Raw genomic sequence first — 6,567 nt, forward strand, 5'->3', positions numbered from 1 at the left:
AAATATGTTTGTAGTTTGTGTGACTTTGGATAAGTGCCAACAAACTACGTTTTCTCTCCGTCCCTGACTAGCGTTGAGCTGGAAATGACAGTTGACATCTACAGAAATCCGCGTCTAGTGGGCTATTTATACTGTTGGGGCGCGTCAACCCGCTTCGAAGGGATGGGGGTGTTTCGTTTTTCTTGAGGTAAAGTATTTAAAATACGACTTCAGTTTTATCTAACAACATCATATATATGCCAGTTAAGATTTATATTTTTTTATACTTTAAAACAAAAAATCTCCTTTTACCTGAAGAGCAGCGACAACGCCGCTTTTTCGTATCACGAAAACTCGACCCCTCCGGGAACAGAATGGTTTGTTCCTTCTCGTCTTCGCAGCTGCTGTTCCAGGATCAGTTTTTTCAGTCATAATCCGCGTCTCTATCATATATGGACATGAAAGCACAACTGCCCGTAGATCAGCCGAAAAACATCGCCACGACAAAGAGCGTGTATACGTGATGTATGTGAAAGATGTGAGAACAACAAACCAATGGCTGTTCTGTGAACGGTTGTTATTCTCTCAATCGATGTTTATTTCTCAGTTCCTTTTTAGGCTTTATACGAAGACGCACTCTCGTTTTCCTTATTAAGATATGAAATGCACTACAAATGTACACAAACTCAGTTTCTGATTATTTATCAGATCATTTTTTAAAGATTTTCCATTGATGTGGCATTTGTCTAATCAAGTCTAAAGTCGAATGATTTAATCGCCTGAACCATTACTAGTTTAGCAGAGACACAAACAATAAAAATGCGTACTTATTACATAACGGCACCTATAAACACACTTGTTGTGCTGGAAGCAGAGGCGTCATGCCCACTCAAAGTCGATTTTTGAGCCAAGTGGATTTTGAATGCAGCTTCCAAAAGACAAAAAATAGCCGATTAATATTTTCTATATTTAATATAGGCTACAATCACACCAGCGTGCTTAGAACGCTCAGTGCATCATATCATCAGCTGCTAAATTAAAACCTGCTTTCGCTGGCTGGCGCTGAGCCAGATCAAAAAATGGAAATCATGGAAAGTAGCTTAAAGCCAGCTTGAAAAGTCGCTAGATGACGTCACGCGCTAATTAGAATATACATGACGTCATTGCGTCTTATTGGCTTTTACATTTGTTTGCCTCTCTGAGCTCATACTGTATTTTAATGCAGCCAAATTCTCAATAAAACTGTTTCCATTTATATATTTTACTGTTTCTGTTGTCAGACAACGGGATGAATATGAAATACTGAAATGCGGCCCTTTAAGACTACCCAGCTCTCCCCAATCCTAATTTATAATTGAGTCATCGTCTGATAAAATCAAATACACATAAAATAAGACATGAAAAAGGCCATACTATAGTAATTTATAGTAAATGCTACAGTGTGTTTGAACCATACTATAGTAAAGTGTATTATACTGTATATTATAGTATTTACAACACTTTAATGAATGCTACAGCATACTGTAGTATTAACTATAGAGAACTGATAAATTGTAATAAATACTGTAGTATACTTTAGTTTTTACTACAGTAAACTGTAGTGTATTGTAGCATGATATACCCTATAGTTGTAGAAAACTTACAGTACGGTATTCGGTGAAGTAATTTGTTTATATTACTATAGTTGTTATATTACTACAGCAACTATAGAATTACCACAACAAATTAATTCAAGTACTTTACTAAAGTATGGTTCAAAAACACTATATTATTTACTATAATATTTTTTTCATGTGGGCTGTGCTGTGATTTCGGCTATATTTGCATGTAAAATAACCAAGGTTTGTCCATTAGACAAAGAACATTTTACAGACCAGCCAGCGGCGGCTTCCCGGAAGCGCAATTCATTTGCAGTCTGGACGCGGAGGGGTGAACATCTGCTCTGTGACTGCAGCTGGGAGCGACTGCTGCGCGAGGACTGGGCCGCCAGTGAGTGCTTTGGGACGGGGGTGGGGCCCACGGCAGCACCCGCTGCTCATTGAGAAGAGTAAGAACGAAACGTGCTTTCAGGTCAGAGAAAGTCCGCAAGACCGGAATAACACCAGAAAAAGTCTCTAGATTTGTCGCTAGTCGCTTTTTTGAAAATGTGTGGCTAGAAGGGTCTGAAAACTCGCCAAGTTGGCAACACTGAGCCAGATACAGACGCGTTTTTACAGCACTGCGCATTAACCAATCACACACGATACTGTTGAGCTTATGAATGTAATGACCAATCAGAGGTGTTCAGATGAGTCATCGCTAAAATGCAGGTGGTTTCTTCACTGGCCCTGTCCCAAATGAAACACTTCATGTGCACTTTCGGTCTTGCAGACTTACAATGGCCGCCGCGTGCGTGTGTCCGTTAAGTCCACGAGACCGTAGGGTGTTCCATTTTTCTTTTTAGCATTCAGAAGGGTGCTCGCGAGCGCCCCCTTTGCGGCCGCTATGTGCCCTCGATGTGCACTTCTGCCGAGCCCGCACTGGGGCGAGCTCCGCAGCAGACTTCTACCCGACCGTCAAAGCGACATTACGTCACGAAAGTGCGGACTCAGAGGAAGACCGTGAGGGTTTAGGGTGCCATTTGGGACAGGGCCACTCACTCGCTGACTTCGGCCCTGTCCCAAATGACACACTTCATGTGCACTTTCGGTCTTGCGGACTTACAATGGCCGCCGCGTACGAGTGTCCATTAAGTCCACGAGACCGTAGGGTGTCCCGTTCTACATTTTAGCGTTCAAAAGGAGGCTCGCGAGCGCCCCCTTTGCGGCCACTATGCGCCCTCGATACGCTCTTCTGCCGAGCACGCACTGGGGCGAGCTCCACAGCAGACTTTTACCCGACAGTCAAAGTGGAATTACGTCACGAAAGTGCAGACTCAGAGGAAGGCCGCGAGGGTTTAGGGTGCCATTTGGGACAGGGCCTTCCCCTGCGTTCCATTCGGAAGGGCTCATCCCTATGCCCTAATCCCTACAAAGGGTTTACCCTCTGGACTGAAAGCTTCGAAGGGCTGAAGGGTGTAGGGGACCAAACAACTATTTCTTGAAGTGCTCTTCTGTGTCACCATCACGTGCCCACACGGAGGCGCCGTCATCATGCAAAGAATCTGCGCAAAGGATCATGGGAGCCCGAAGTGTCCATCAGTTGTACCCTTCGAAGTCCTTCATTCCAAAGGGCCCTTTGAAGTGGCCAGTTTTGAGCACTTCAGTTTGGAACGACCCTTTAATATGGCGGCCATGATTGTTTTCACTCCAAAGTGCCCTTCGGAGGGCGATATATCCGTTTGGAACGCACGGTGAATACCTCTTTCTGGCGAATTCTCTCGTCAGAAACAACAAAGTGCAAATGTGTATACGAATCTGTAAGATATAGATTTCTTAGTGTAAACAGCTTCAGGGATTTTAATGGAAGTTTTTGAGAGTGCTTGAATTTTTACGTAGAAACGGCGACAGCGAACCGCATTAAAAGAAATTAACATTCATGTTTTCATAACCGCTGGCTAAATAAAAAAAAAAACTAAAATTAAATCATCTTTGAGAGTAAGGGTGGTGAAAGGTCATCATGTGGATCATTTTATTGGGCAGGCCTTCACAAAAGGGCGTTTAATTACAAAAAAAAAATTGCCTTGACAAAAGGGCACTTTGGGCATCCCCCGCTGCACGTTCCTGCACACCACTGACAGTAACAGTTAATATCTTGTATAAAGTCTGTTTGCTGCTGATGATTTTTACTGTATAGAGTCTAGAGTCTGTGGTTTTGCATGTGCAGTTTTACAGTTGATTAGTTCATCTTAAGGTTACTTCATAAAGCATATGCAGATTAATATAATTAATCAGTAAATCAAGAAATTGATCATGCTTTGACTTGTCTTGGAGCTGTAACTACTGGTGGAATGAAAATAAAATTATCATACTGTGTCTTGTGTGAGTAAGATGTGAGTAAGAGTAAGAAGACTCCAAGGAAAAACCAGAGTGTTGAACAGCTGCCCATCGCCGTCTCAGATTTACACACCGACACACCGGCTCGAGCATCAGTACTTTTCAGGTTAAAAAGGATAACAGAACGGTTTAATACACTTGAATTAACATGTTACTTTTAAATGTTATATTTTTATTTCTAAAATGCTTGATAAACGAGTTTAAATGCATGTAATATTGAAGATTATGCTGTATTCAATTTGTCTTATATTTTTGTACATGGGCAATTTCGCTTATTAATACATTTTCACCTTTTGCTTTTTTCTGTTGCCTCTAGTAGTTCTCTGTGTTTGTGTGTTTTTTCCCCCCCACAATTTATTTTTAGTTCATTTTAAGCCAGCAATAGTAATTTTCAAAGAACCCAGCCAGTGTTGGGTCAAACATTTAACACAAACCAGCTGGGTTTGTCCATATCTGACCCAGCGCTGTTGCCAAAATAACCCAAATTGGGTTGTTTTTAAGCAATTTTAGAGTGCGGTTGATATTCTTAAAACCAGTTGTACTAATAAATATAGGAATATTATGACAGGTGATACAGGTCAAAAGCTTATTGTTGACCAGTATATATATTGGAATAAAGCTTGGCGTGTTTGTGTTTAAATAATAAAGTAAAAGAGGCTATATTTAAAATATTACATGGTATATGCGGCTAAAAGTGTATTAGAGATTAAATCTGGATATTGATTCTTTTTTTGCTCAATGGAAAAGGAGTCTATATTGTCCATCTATTTTGTAATTGTGTCTACATGAGGATTTTTTTTGGGTAGATACGGAAAATGTCATTAGAAGGAAAACAAATATTACATTCAAATTAGTATGTATTATTCCAATGAAAGTAATAACAATAACTTTACGTTTCTTGTACATCTTTTTATTATTTTGGGAATATTTCACATACACAAGAAGGTCAGGGTCCAAGCCAAATTTCATCATTCATTTTCTTCAGGAGACTTAAGGACTACTGCACCAGTTTGGAGAACATTGTTAATAAAAAAGCAAACAAGATTTGTAATATTTTCCACGAATATAGCCTACATTTGTTGATTACTGAATAAATGGTTTGCACACTCTTGTACGTTACTTTTGTGTAGTTTGTTCTGGTTAATTAGAAAGAAGAAGAACCGGCATTAATTGCTTTGATCTGCACAATGCTGCATGAAGTCGAACACACCTGTTGGTACCACACATGATCACTGTACCACCTGACCACTGCAGATTCATTTCGCAGCTGATAGTGTCACCATCAGAGATGGCAAAAGTATACACATCCAGTACCGCGGGAAGAAGGGGTGCTGAGGGTGCTGCAGCACCCCCTGTCGTGTAGCCCGAGAAAAAAATATTGAAAAGTGTCTTCTCACTCTCTCTCTCTCTCTCTCTTTCTGTCTGTCTCTCTCTCTCTCTCTGTCTGTCTCTCTGTCTCACTCTCTCTCTCTCTCTCTCTTTCTCAAAAACTGCATTGTGTATTTACTTGGCTTATCTTTGTGTAATATTAAAATTTGTTTGATGATCTGACTCTTTTAAGTGTGACAAATATGCAAACAATTAAAAAAACAGGAAGGGGGCAAAAACTTTTTCACACCACTGTATATATATATATTATTATGTAAAATATTATATAATGTATTATAGTTCTTATATCCGAGTTGTCTGGAACTCAGCATTAGGTTAACATTTCAATAAACGAGTGTGTACTACACAATTACGAGCCATTCTATAAGGTGACATTTCAGCACTTGACAAACGGATAGCGACTCCTAAGTAGCACTTAAAGCACGGCTACGTGGGATTGCATTAAGTGCATTTTTGGGAAACGCACGTGAAACAATAACGAACGATCGTAAAATGACTCGTAGAAAACGCTCTTAAGCGCTAAGATCAATCGTTATCGAGAAACCCGGCCCTGGACTGTCAACTTCATCTTTGGGACACTGACTCAGAAAACTCTAGTTAATAATCTAGTTAAAGTAATAAATAATTCATATATTTCGATCCTTACTATTTCCCCCGACACATTCATGGTAATTACTTTTTTAGCTACCTTTTTTTACATTTCTGGTCGGGGCAGCCCTAGTTTTAATCCAGTCCTCTTTTTTTATTATAACTCTTCCAGCTGTGCTGTGAAGATGAATAAGACAAATATTGTCTTACTTGCGTTGTAACCCAAATAAATGAGGTATTTTCCCTTGTTTAAAACGAATGGTTATCTTGTGCTTCATTGTTTTATACCCCCCCGCGCCCCCTCCCGATTGGGCGGTTTTATTTCTTAGCCCCCCCTGCTCAAAATACCCCAGATAGCAAGAAAGTTTGGGCCAAATGTGGCTGATAGCTGTCACATTTGGCCTAGGTATGGCATGGCTGAGCACATATGGGCCAAGCTTTAACCGTATATGTTTTGCCATGGATTTAGAATTGGAGGGAATTTTCTTTTGGATGACAATTTTTTTGAGGTATAGGGTCCAGATGATAGCACACAACTGAGAGCCATATGTGGCTTGGCTATTGAACACCTTGGAATATGGTTAACTTATGGTTAACATTTGGCTTTTATTTGGAAAAACACATATAAACTGCTGGC

This window comes from Sinocyclocheilus grahami, unplaced genomic scaffold (genome assembly GCF_001515645.1).
Source record: "Sinocyclocheilus grahami isolate Dianchi unplaced genomic scaffold, SAMN03320097.WGS_v1.1 scaffold163.1, whole genome shotgun sequence".
Lineage (NCBI taxonomy): Eukaryota > Metazoa > Chordata > Actinopteri > Cypriniformes > Cyprinidae > Sinocyclocheilus > Sinocyclocheilus grahami.